The sequence below is a fragment of the Pongo abelii genome, chromosome 4 (assembly GCF_028885655.2).
Source record: "Pongo abelii isolate AG06213 chromosome 4, NHGRI_mPonAbe1-v2.0_pri, whole genome shotgun sequence".
Taxonomy (NCBI): domain Eukaryota; kingdom Metazoa; phylum Chordata; class Mammalia; order Primates; family Hominidae; genus Pongo; species Pongo abelii.
The window spans coordinates 105,022,269-105,035,970 of record NC_071989.2 but is presented as its reverse complement, the minus strand read 5'-3'; the positions used below and the strand labels follow the sequence as shown (position 1 = coordinate 105,035,970).

Here is a 13,702-nt window from a genome sequence, read left to right as displayed (position 1 = left end):
CAACATTGAAGAACATCACAAAGTTTCAATTGCTTATGTTGATAAAATCAGCAACATAATCTTATGGTTATAGAATTAGCTGACATAGTCTTCCAAAACAAGTTTTATATCAGGAAAATATAAAATACACCTATTTGTGACCAAAGAAGGCAATAGTACTTACTACCTTCTAGCAGACTATATCATTTTCTTATTATGCTATATATTAATTAATTATATTAATATAACTAAATTATATTAAAATAATATTATATTGATTATTATTTGTCTCCCCTGCTAGAATATAAGCTTCACTCTGGCAGAGATTTTCATTTGTTGTTCACCATGCATGCAGAACAACACCTGGTATATTCCACAAATAATCACGAAATTAATGACTAAAATTTAAAAGTAAAATTAAAACAAAGAAAATCATTTGATTGAAAACACATTACAGTAGAATTGAATCAGATATTAATTTTTAAAAATAATCTCCAGGAAAAGCGAATCTGTACTTACTAAAGAAAAGGTGTCTCTTATTGGGCCCTGTAGCATTGCCCTAAAGTATTACCCTATAGGTAATGGGAGAAAACTGCCTTCATGGTGGACAAGTGGAGCACACAGGTTTTCCCACCTCACAGACCCAGCTCTCCACTCTCCGGATAGTAACACCTAGCTCTGCTACTTTCCACCTGAACTGATTCTACCAGAAAATGTATACTGCCACTTATTCAAGAGACTAAACATGGACTAAATGTTTAACTCCAAGGTCCTAGAAACAGATATGAATAAGGATTGGAGCCAAAAAAGTAGACATGGAATGAGACTATAAGGATTTCTACATTCTCCCTGCTTATCTAGGCATTAAATTTTAAGATGATCACGGAAAAGCACAACCGCACTTTTTGGCTTAATCACAACTTGATCATTAAATATTATTTAAAATATGAGCTTACTGAATTCTAAGGATAGTTCAAAATGTTTAGCAAGCTGTAGATAATGAGTGTGTTACACTGTAGAAGCAATTAAGTTGGTGATGAATTTTGTGAAGGGTAAAACTGAACTCTTCTTCCTAATTACAAACCCTCTCCATCCCCGAATATACTAACCACAACTATCACAATCCCTCCCATTTTCACGACAAAGGAAGGTATTATCTTGAAGGTATCACTGGCCTCCTTCTTTCCCAATTCTCTTCTCAATTGTTCTTTGTCTAGCATTTCATGATGCTACTTTTTGTTAGGTGGCACTCCACAATCCTAGATATTTTTCTGTTTGTATAAACCGTTCTTCTGAGACACTTCATACCCCTCCTCAACTGAAGTCATCCTATAGGGCTGGCCTTTCTTTTTTGTTCTTTTTCTTTTATTTCCCTTGACAATCCATACACTCATAATTTCACCTACTAGAGAGGATGCTTTCTTGCAACAGGTACCATGTTGATGCTCAGTACATGTTTGTTGAATGAATAATTCCCATTCTGGCCTATCATCAAGCCTATCATGCTTGTCACATGGAATTGTAAGATGTTGATTAAAATATGCCAATACACAAACTTAATAAAAAATCTTTTAACTAGCAAGGAAAACAAAAACTTAAAGAGACAGCTATATAAAACAAGAATCAATACAGCATATTCCTAGACAAAGGAATAGGCTTCTCATGCCCACAAGTACCCATGAAAACAAATACTACAAGAAAGGCTTCCACCAAAGGAGAAAGGCTCAGCCTTGCCCTCTTCAGCACTCACAAGAAAATTCATGTGATTCTTCTCTATGTCCTTATTTGCTCTTTCAGGCTAGTGGCTGTTGTAAAGCAACTCCAGCACATTCCTGAATGTTCACTGTGAGAATAGAAGAAACAAGACAATATCTCTCAGGAGACTGGGTTTAGGCCTGACCTAGATCCATTTCTGTAGGCCTCCAATATCATTTACCCATAAAATATTGTCAAGTCCTGCCTTAAAATTAACAGTTTCAAATACATCTTCCTATTCAAAACAATGTCCTGTCCTATAGCTCCTTTTTCTCATCACAAAGTTTTAAAAAAATAAATGTATCTACCTTGCATTCTAAATGATTAACCTTAATGATTCTTCTTTGTATTGGCTACTCTATTACCTTCTATTCCCATAGCCACCATATTAGTCTAGGTTCATAGCAAACTTGAAGTGAACATATCGGTTCTGGGCTGAATGGTGTCTCCCCAGAATTCACATATTGATAACGTGACTATATTAGGAGCTATTATGTGACTATTTAGGTGCTAAAGAAATGATCAAGGTAAAATGAGGTAATTAGGGTGGGCCCTAATCCAGCATGAATGGTGTCCATATAAAAAAAAAATTAGAACACAGACACACACAGAGGAAAGGTCATGTGAAGAAAGAGTGAGAAGATGCCATCTACAAGCCAAAGACAGAGGCCCTCAGAAGAAATCAACTCTGCTGATTTATTCATCTTGGATTTCTAGTCTTTGGAACTGTGAAGAAATACATTTCTATTATTTAAGCTACCCAGTCTGTGGTACATTCTTATGGCAGTCCAAGAAAATTAACACAACATCCATATCATTATTTGATCCATTAACTTAGCCAATAAACCCTTGTTCTCTAGGCACAGTAAAAATCTAACATGTTTTCCTCTTGGTTTGGGGTTTTTATCTCTTTTTACAATTTCCCTGATCCGAATGGCACACATTAAGCATCATTCCTCCTGATCCTCTGCCCTTCTTTCAATGTTTCCAATCATATCCATCACCTCAGGGCTGTTTTGCAGATGCTCCCCTTCAATCATTCCACTCCAAACCGATTCACTCTATATACTTCTTAAAATTTAAGCCTCCTCTATAAAAAACATGCTTGGAATGAAAAAAAAAAAAACTATTTGGCTCCTTCTAATTTCTACATCAATAATCAATCTTCTTCCTTCAATTTGTATTCTACTTCCTTTTCTAGAAATAGCCTAATTTCCTTTTGAAAGTCATATATTCCCCTCTTCGAAGATGGCTGAATAGGAACAGTTCTGGTTTGCAGCTTCCAGCGTGATCAACAGAGAAGATGGGTGATTTCTGCATTTCCAACTGAGGTACCTGGTTCATCTCACTGGGACTGATCGGAAAGTGGGTACAGCCCACGGAGGGCGAGCCGAAGCAGGGCAGGGTATCGCCTCACCTGGAAAGTGCAAGGGGTCGGGGGATTTCCCTTTCCTAGCCAAGGGAAGCCACGACAGACTATACTGGAAAAATTGGGACACTGCCACCTAAACACTGCACTTTTCCGTCTTAGCAAACGGCACACCAGGAGATTATATCCCACACCTGGCTCAGCGGGTCCCATGCCCATGGAGCCTTACTCACTGCTAGTCTGAGATTGAACAGCAAGGCGGCAAGCCTGGCTGGGGGATGGGCGTCTGCCATTGCTGAGGCTTGAGTAGGTAAACAAAGCAGCAGGGAAGCTCGAACTGGGTGGAGCCCACTTCAGCTCAAGGAGGCCCGCCTGCCTCTGTAGACTCCACCTCTGGGGGCAAGGCATAGCTGAATAAAAGGCAGCAGAAACTTCTGCAGACTTAAACATCCCTGTCTGACAGCTCTGAAGACAGCAGTGCTTCTCCCAGCACTGTGTTTGAGCTCTGAGAATGGACAGACTGCCTCCTCAAGTGGGTCCCTGACCCCCATGTAGCCTAACTTGGAGAAACCTCCCAGTAGGGGCTGACTGACACCTCATACAGCTGTGTGTCCCTCTGAGACGAAGCTTCCAGAGGAAGGAACAGGCAGCAATATTTGCTGTTCTGCAATACTTGCTATTCTGCAGCCTCCGCTGGTGATACCCAGGAAAACAGGTTCTGGAGTGGACCTCCAGCAAACTCCAGCAGACCTGCAGCTGAGGGACCTGACTGTTAGAAGGAAAACTAACAAAAAGAAAGGAATAGCATCAACATCAACAAAAAGGACATCCACACCAAAACCCCATCTGTAAGTCACCATCATCAAAGACCAAAGGTAGATAAAACCACAAAGATGGGGAGAAACCAGAGCAGAAAAGCTGAAAATGCTAAAAACCGGACTGCCCCTTCTCCTCCAAAGGATCGCACCTCCTCGCCAGCAATGGAACAAAGCAGGACAGACAATGACTTTGACGAGCTGACAGAAGTAGGCTTCAGAAAGTCAGTAATAACAAATTTCCCCAAGCTAAAGGAAGATGTTCAAACCCATCGCAAGGAAGCTAAAAACCTTGAAAAAAGTTTAGATGAGTGGCTAACTAGAACAAACAGTGTAGAGAAGACCTTAAATGACCTGATGGAGCAGAAAACCATGGCACAAGAACTATGTGACGCATGCACAAGCTGCAGTAGCCAATTCGATCAAGTGGAATAAAGGGCATCAGTGATTGAAGATCAAATTAATCAAATGAAGCAAGAAGAGAAGTTTAGAGAAAAAAGAGTAAAAAGAAATGAACAAAGCCTCCAAGAAATATGGGACTATGTGAAAAGACCAAATCTATGTTTGATTGGTGTACCTGAAAGTGAAGGGCAGAATGGAACCAAGCTGGAAAACAGTCTTCAGGTTATTATCCGGGAGAACTTCACCAACCTGGCAAGGCAGGCCAACATTCAAATTCAGGAAATACAGAGAACACCACAAAGATGCTCCTCAAGAACAGCAACTCCAAGACACATAATTGTCAGATTCACCAAGGTTGAAATGAAGTGAAAAAATGTTAAGGGCAGCCAGAGAGAAAGGTTGGGTTACCATCAAAGGGAAGCCCATCAGACTAATGACAGATCTCTCGGCAGAAACCCTACAAGCCAGAAGAGAGTGGGGGCCGATATTCAACATTCTTAAAGTAAAGAATTTTCAACCCAGAATTTCATATCCAGCCAAACTAAGCTTCACAAGTGAAGGAGAAATAAAATCCTTTACAGACAAGCAAATGCTGAGTGATTTTGTCACCACCAGGCCTGCCTTACGAGACGTCCTGAAGGAAGCACTAAACATGGAAAGGAACAACCAGTACCAGCCACTGCAAAAAAACGCCAAATTGTAAAGACCATCAATGCTAGGAAGAAACTGCATCAACTAACAGGCAAAATAACCAGCTAACATCATAATGACAGGATCAAATCCACACACAACAATATTAACCTTAAATGTAAATGGGCTAAATGCTCCAATTAAAAGACACAGACTGGCAAATTGGATAAAGAAGTCAAGACCCATCAGTGTGCTGTATTCAGGAGACCCATCTCACGTGCAGAGACACACATAGGTTCAAAATAAAGGGATGGAGGAAGATCTACCCAGCAAATGGAAAGCAAAAAAAAGCAGGGCTTGCAATCCTAGTCTTTGATAAAAGAGACTTTAAACCAGCAAAGATCAAAATAGACAAAGAAGGCCATTACATAATGGTAAAGGCATCAATTCAACAAAAAGAGCTAACTATCCTAAATATATATGCATCCAATAAAGGAGCACCCAGATTCATAAAGCAAGTCCTGAGAGACCCAAAAAGAGACTTAGACTCCCACACAATAATAATGGGAGACTTTAACACCCCACTGTCAATATTAGACATATCGACGAGACAGAAAGTTAACAAGGATATCCAGGACTTGAACTCAGCTCTGCAACAAGCAGACCTAATAGACATCTATAGAACTCTCCACCCCAAATCAACAGAATATAAGTTCTTTTCAGCACCACACTGCAGTTATTCCAAAATTGATCACATAGTTGGAAGTAAAGCACTCCTCAGCAAACGTAAAAGAACAGAAATTATAACAAACTGTCTCTCAGACCACAGTGCAATCAAATTAGAACTCAGGATTAAGAAACTCACGCAAAAACTGCACAACTACATGGAAATGGAACAACCTACTCCTGAATAACTACTGGGTAAATAACGAAACTAAGGCACAAATAAAGATGTTCTTTGAAACCAATGGGAACAAAGACACAATGTACCAGAATTTCTGGGACACATTTAAAGCAGTGTGTCTAGGGAAATTTACAGCACTAAATGCCCACAAGAGAAAGCAGGAAAGGTCTAAAATTGACACCCTAACATCACAATTAAAAGAACTAGAGAAGTAAGAGCAAACAAATTCAAAAGCTAGCAGAAGGCAAGAAATAACTAAGATCAGAGCAGAACTGAAGGAGATAGAGGCACAAAAAAACCTTCAAAAAATCAATGAATCCAGGAGTTGGTTTTTTGAAAACATCAACAAAATTGATAGATTGCTAGCAAGACTAATAAAAAAAGAGAGAAGAATCAAATACACGCAATAAAAAATGATGAAGGGGATATCACCACCGATCCCACAGAAATACAAACTACCATCAGAGAATACTACAAACACCTCTACACAAATAAACTAGAATATCTACAAGAAATGGATAAATTCCTGGACACATATACCCTCCCAAGACTAAACCAGGAAGAAGCTGAATCCCTGAATAGAATAATAACAGGCTCTGAAATTGAGGCAATAATTAATAGCCTACCAACCAAAAAAAGTCCAGGACCAGATGGATTCACAGCCAAATTCTACCAGAGGTACAAAGAGGAGCTGGTACCATTCCTTCTGAAACTATTCCAATCAATAGAAAAAGAGGGAAACTTCCCTAACTCATTTTATGAGGCCAGCATCATCCTGATACCAAAGCCTGGCAGAGACTCAACAAAAAAAAGAGAATTTTAGACCAATATCCCTGATGAACATTGATGCAAAAATCAATAAAATACTGGCAAACCAATCCAGCAGCACATCAAAAAGCCCACCATGATCAAGTGGGCTTCATCCCTGGGATGCAAGGCTGGTTCAACACACACAAATCAATAAACGTAATCCATCACATAAACAGAACCGAAGACAAAAATCACATGATTGTCTCAATAGATGCAGAAAAGGCCTTTGACAAAATTCAACAGCCCTTCAGGCTAAAAACTCTCAATAAATTAGGTATTGATGGGACGTATCTCAAAATAGTAAGAGCTATTTATGACAACCCCACAGCCAATATCATACTGAATGGGCAAAACCTGGAAGCATTCGCTTTGTAAACCGGCACAAGACAGGGATGCCCTCTCTCACAACTCCTATTCAACATAGTGTTGGCAGTTCTGGTCAGGGCAATCAAGGAAGAGAAAGAAATAAAGGGTATTCAATTAGGAAAAGAGGAAGTCAAATTGTCCCTGTTTGCAGATGACATAATTGTATATTTAGAAAACCCCATCGTCTCAGCCCAAAATCTCCTTAAGCTGATAAGCAACATCGGCAAAGTCTCAGGATACAAAATCAATGTGCAAAAATCATAAGCATTCTTATACACCAATAACAGACAAATAGAGCCAAATCATGAGTGAACTCCCATTCACAATTGCTTCAAAGAGAATAAAATACCTAGGAATCCAACTTACAAGGGATGTGAAGGACCTCTTCAAGGAGAACTACAAACCACTGCTCAACGCAATAAAAGAGGATACAAACAAATGGAAGAACATTCCATGCTCATGAATAAGAAGAATCAATATCATGAAAATGGCCATACTGCCCAAGGTAATTTATAAATTCAATGCCAACCTCATCAAGCTACCAATGACTTTCTTTACAGAATTGGAAAAAACTACTTTAAAGTTCATATGGAACCAAAAAAGAGCCTGCATTGCCAAGACAATCCTAAGCAAAAAGAACAAAGCTGGAGGCATCATGCTACCTGACTTCAAACTATACTACAAGGCTACAGTAACCAAAACAGCATGGTACTGATAAAAAAAACAGATATATAGACCAATGGAACAGAATAGAGGCCTCAGAAATGACACCAAACATCTACAACCATCTGATCTTTGACAAACCTGACCAAGACAAGAAATGGGGAAAGGATTCCCTATTTAATGGTGCTGGGAAAACTGGCTAGGCATATGTAGAAAGCTGAAACTGGATCCCTTCCTTACACCTTATACAAAAATTAATTCGAGATGGATTAAAGACTTCCAACACTGGCCAGAACTTCCTAAAACCATAAAAACCCTAGAAGAAAACCTAGGCAATACCATTCAGGCCATAGGCATGGGCAAGGACTTCATGACTAAAACAACAAAAGCAATGGCAACAAAAGCCAAAATAGACAAATGGGATCTAATTAAACTAAACAACTTCTTTACAGCCAAAGAAACTACCACCAGAGTAAACAGGCAACCTACAGAATAGGAGAAAATTTTTGCAATCTACCCATCTGACAAAAGGCTAATATCCAGAATCTACAAAGAATTTTAAAAAAATTTACAAGAAAAAAATCAAACAATGCCATCAAAAAGTGGGCAAAGGATATGAACAGACACTTTTCAAAAGAAGACATTTACGCAGCCAAAAGACATATGAAAAAAATGCTCATCATATCACTGGTCATCAGATAAATGCAAATCAAAAACACAATGAGATACCATCTCATGCCAGTTAAATGGTGATCATTAAAAAGTCAGGAAACAACAGGTGTTGGAGAGGATGTGGAGAAATAGAAACACTTTTACACTGTTGGTGGGAGTGTAAACTAGTTCAACCATTGTGGAAGTCAGTGTGGCAATTCCTCATGGATCTAAAACTAGAAATACCATTTGACCCAGCGATCCCATTACTGGGTATATACCCAAAGGATTATAAATCATGCTACTATAAAGACACATGCACATGTATGTTTATTGTGGCACTATTCACAATAGCAAAGACGTGGAACCAACCCAAATGTCCATTACTGATAGACTGGATTAAGAAAATGTGGCACATATACACCATGGAGTATTATGCAGCCATAAAAAAGGATGAGTTCATGTCCTTTGTAGCAACATGGATGAAGCTGGAAACCATCATTCTGAGCAACTATTGCAAGGACAGAAAACCAAACACTGCATGTTCTCACTCACAGGTGGGAATTGAACAATGAGAACACTTGGACATAGGGCGGGGAACATCACACACCAGGGCCTGTCATGGGGTGGGGAGATGGGGGAGGGATAGCATTAGGAGAAATACCTAATGTAAATGATGAGTTAATGGGTATAGCAAACCAACATGGCACATGTATACATATGTAACAAACCTGCACGTTGTGCACATGTACCATAGAACTTAAAGTATAATAAAAAAAAGAAAGAAAGAAAGTCATATTAAAAATATGTATTTCTTATGCTGGAAATTCTATGGTCTTTCCTTAGGAAATTAAAAAAAAAAATTTCCTGAACTATCACATGTAGATTTTTTTTAGTCAAAAATTACTTTTAAGTGTTTATAGAAATGGAAATAATTTTGGCTTACACTGTATTCAAGTCAACTCTAACCTGCTAAGATACTAATATTTGAGATATCCCCAGAAGAGTCAAACCAGGTGGGCCATGCTTAAGACCAGTTAGGTCTATTCTCACAACTACATTCTAAACAATTTAATGCCTGAAATAAAGGAAACGGTCTAAAAGTTAAAAAGCAAGTAAACAAATAAACAAAACTAAGCTTTCAATACACACCCATACATTTAAAACACACATATTTCAAAGGTATTTTAAATAACTAAAGAGAAAGTGTTATGCTTGCAATATCACATTTTGCATCATAGAGTCTATTCGCTTCTGCTAGCAAGATTGGTACTAAAAGCAGGCACTGAATACTAGTTTTAACAATACAAAACAACTGTTTTCATCTTTATACAGAACAAATATTAATTGTTTTCACACACGACTCTGTTTCTGTCAATATAATTATAGTCAATTATAATGTCAATTAATGAGAACTATATCTTCACTAGATTGAAACAAAACTTTTAAACAAAATGGGTTCTACTTTATTGACAGAATTTCCAAAAGAAAACAAAGTTTATGCAAAGCCAATAATAAATTAATACCCTTCAAATATGTGTCATAAGATTATGAAAGCCATAATACCTATTTTTCTAGATTGTTTAGTCAGATAATATAAGAACAATAAATATTAGAATATGTTATTATAATTTTTAACCAATTTTTATCTTTAGACTTCAAAGACTAGACAAAGACAAAAGGAAATAAATGCAGATGATTACAGTTTACTAGTCTGGAACATATTCTATTGTTGAAAGATGAGGAAAAGTATGATGAAAATCAGAGCGATAACTGGTCTATCAGTCTGGATTTTATTTTTCATTTGTAAGAATCAAGAAACTCAAAGTAAATAGGCTTAAACAATTTTTTAAGGGAAGAGAAAGATTTATTGGCTTATATCAAGGAGCAGATTTATATTCACACACAGCCTAATCCAGGACTGAAATATAACCAGAATCCTCCTTAACTTTTCTTCCTCTGGGTTGCTTAATTTTTAGGCTTCACATGGTAGCCCCTGAGAAATGCTAGGCTCTCCCTTGAATCTTTAATACTTATAAACCTCAATAATCACATCACTAAGCTCAAAGGAGAAAAGAAAGTATTTACCCCAACATTCCCACCAAAATCCTCCTGGGGTTTATTCTAATTGGACCAGTTTGGGTCACATGCCCTAAATGATACACTCCAAATGGCTTGAGCTAACTGAGTCTCACCTCTGGAACTAGGTGTGAAGTCAACCCATTAGGGAATGTCACCAGGAAAAGGGGAGCATGAATATTGGCCAGCAAACCACCACTATAAAAGGGTATGGCAAATCCCCAAATGCTGAACATATTTTTTCAGTATCAACTTCCGCTTTTCAAGCCAACTTTTAAAAATAATGTTAAAGAAATTTGCTTACCTTGATTGTATTGATTTTTTACAGCTGCATAACAAAAAACTTGGAGACTTAAAATAACACCCAGATGGAAGGCAGCCATGGGGCAAGGACCTCAGACTGGCCTCTAGTGGCTGAGAGTGGGCCCCAGTTGACAACCACCAAGAAAATCAAGACAACCACCATAAGAAATTGAATTATGACAAAACAAAATGAGCTTGGAAGTGGACCTCAAGCTCTCAGTGGTAATGCAGCCCAGACAACACATTCATTTTAGCTTTTTTCACATTCATTACCACCAGTATGGCTTAACTGAGCCCTCTACTTTGGGTGTCACAAAGCTAAAATGAATGTGTTGTCTGAGCTACATTATCACTGAGAGCTTGGGGTCCACTTCCAAGCTCATTTTGTTTTGTCATAATTCAGTTTCTTACGGTGGTTGTCCTGGTTTTCTCGCTGGTTGTCAACTGGGGACCACTCTCAGCCACCAGAGGCCAGTTGCAGGTCCTTGCCCCATGGCTCCCTTCCGTCTCAAAACCACCAATAGAGAACCTCTCTCAAGTTGAATCCTTCTCACATCTCAACTCTATCTGACTTCTGTCTCTGATCTCTAGAAACAGATTTAAAGGGCTCACATAATTAGGTGAGATTACCCAGATAATCTCCCTAATTTAAGGATCTTAATTCATCTGCATTTGAGATCTTAATTTATCTGCAAAATCTCTTCATAGCAGTACCTACATTAGTGTTTGGCAGAATAACTGGGTGAAGATGTATATGTACACCAGGGTCCAGAAATCTTGGGGACTATCTTTGAATTCTGCTGCCCACATTAGTGTATATATATTAATATACACACTATATATATATACACACACACGTACATACGTGTATATATACATATATACACACATGTACATATATATATACATACAGCTTTTAAGAAGTATGGGATGAGAATGGGCTGAAAGAAATGGAGGCGGATTTTGTTTTCTTAATAAATCCATTAAGTTTTCTGGAACTACCACAAAAAAAAAGGAAGTCTGTGGCACAAGGGAAATAGTCTAAAATTTTAAATTTCATGAAAAATAGAAAAGTAGAACCAAAGAGAACAAACTGGATGTTATGGTTCTTGTTTTGATTGGCTTTTTGGGTTTTGGTTGGCTTTCTGGTTTTTGTTTTGCTTTGCTTTGTTTTTTAGCAAGTCAAGTGACAAATCTGGAACCTTAAATCAAAATTGTTGTTAAGGGGGAAGAAAGTTTATCTTTCAGAAAGAGAATACAATTATATAATAACTAAATTTGGAGCATAAGTCAAGCACATTCTATGCTTTCTTAGAAAATAAAGAGGTAAAGCCAAAGAAATCTTCCCTAAAAACTCCAAATCAAATATCAGTTTATGGAAGTTCTAATTATCTTGGATATTTTCTGGTTAAAAGCATGTCTTGTTAAATGTCTCAGCTGTACAATATATTTTCAAAACGAAGAGAGACAATGAGCAGAATGAACTACTTCTAGTCTTTTAAGAAACAAAGCTGCTCTTATATTTTCACTCCGGGTTGGTGATGTAAAAGTAAAGCACTGCCCCCAAGAGGAACAAGGACCTTCTAGAGCAGGCAGCTATTTCACAATCACGTAATGTTACACACATAATTGCCTAATTTCAGGTAGATGTTCTTCTTTAGGGCACAGAAGAAAAATAGAAAAATGTGCAGTGTAAGAAATGCTAAAAAAATTTTAAAGACGTTTCTGATTTTTTTTCAAGAGATTACAGATTTGCTAAACTGTAATTTGGGGGGAGCAATTCATTTATAAGCTTTCAAATAATATTTTTGCATTGCAATTATAGATAAACATTTGTCTTAGAGAATAGGAAGTTTTTAGTCTTTCTTCTTATAATTTTTTTTGTATAGACAGGGGTCTCTCTATGTTGCCCAGGCTAGTCTCAAACTCCTAGTCTCAAGTGATCCTCCCACCTCAACCTCCCAAAGTGCTAGGATTACAGATGTGAGCCACTGCACCCAGACTAGTCTTTCTTAAAATGTGCAGCTTTACATCTACCAGACTTCTTCCACAATTATTACAACGGAACTATGTGTAAAACATGTATGATATTATCTAAAATCATAAAGAAAAGTGGGAAACAAAATTGACCCACATGATTTTGCTACTATAGTCAAACTTACTATTAAAACAAGTAAGAAACAGAGGAAATCTAAAATTTCAACGGCTAGATTTGGCAAATCATGTCAAAAATTTCCCCATTACCAGAAGAATTCAGCATACTCACATTGTCTCTGAAGTCAAAATCAGAAACTATAACAAATCATTCAAATGTCTAGGTCTCTGTTTTTAATATAATTAACTGGGTGTTTTCAAATTATTCTCCCCAGAGCCACAACTAGCAAGAGTTCTGGGTACTTATCTATGCTTCTACCAGAGCAGTCTTTATTTTATCTTCCTTTGGGGTTCCATACAAACTTTAAACAGAAGAAATGGTTCCTAGCGCTTTAAAAAAGAAGGAAGGAAGGAATGAAAGGAGGGAAGGAGACAGGAAAAGAGAAGGAAGACGGGAAGGGAGAAGAAAAAGCAGCTTGAAAACTGTTGGGGGTGGTCTCTTTAAATTCCTCTCTTGTACAATTCTATTTCCTTCATTTTTGTCTCTCTAGGGATGGCAGCAGCAAGGGTCTGGATGCCTCAGGCTAGTTCCTAAAATAAGAGATCATACCAAGTACAAACTCGAGCCAGGCACAAAGGGATAAAATCCTGGTAGGACATTCTACGCATGTTCTTGGTGTGGATTCTACATTGTAGAAAAGACTCTTACAAAAACACAGTTCATTTGAAGGTTGTCACTAAGAAAAAAATAAAATACACAGTAGAAGAGCACTTTACAATGGGGGCAAAGCACATTGTATGATAAAAAAGACGTCATCGTGTAACATGGTATTTTTCTTCCTCCACGCATATCTGCCAGCCAGCTCACACTGATTTTTATAA

General features: G+C 37.8%; 1 long non-coding RNA gene across 2 annotated transcripts in view; it reads right to left on the bottom strand.

The window, feature by feature from the left end:
- Positions 1-11,080, bottom strand: part of LOC129059473 (uncharacterized) — a 243,646-nt gene extending 232,566 nt beyond the window's left edge. Inside the window, exons 1-2 of one of the 2 annotated variants that reach the window (XR_010139997.1) lie at positions 10,728-11,046; positions 1,730-1,822 (exon numbers count right to left, since the gene is read on the bottom strand). This is a non-coding gene — a long non-coding RNA (uncharacterized LOC129059473). Of the gene's footprint in view, positions 1-1,729; positions 1,823-10,727 lie in introns of both variants that reach the window. The other variant, XR_010139998.1, reaches the window with a different exon arrangement.
- Between the last annotated feature and the right edge of the window lie 2,622 nt (positions 11,081-13,702).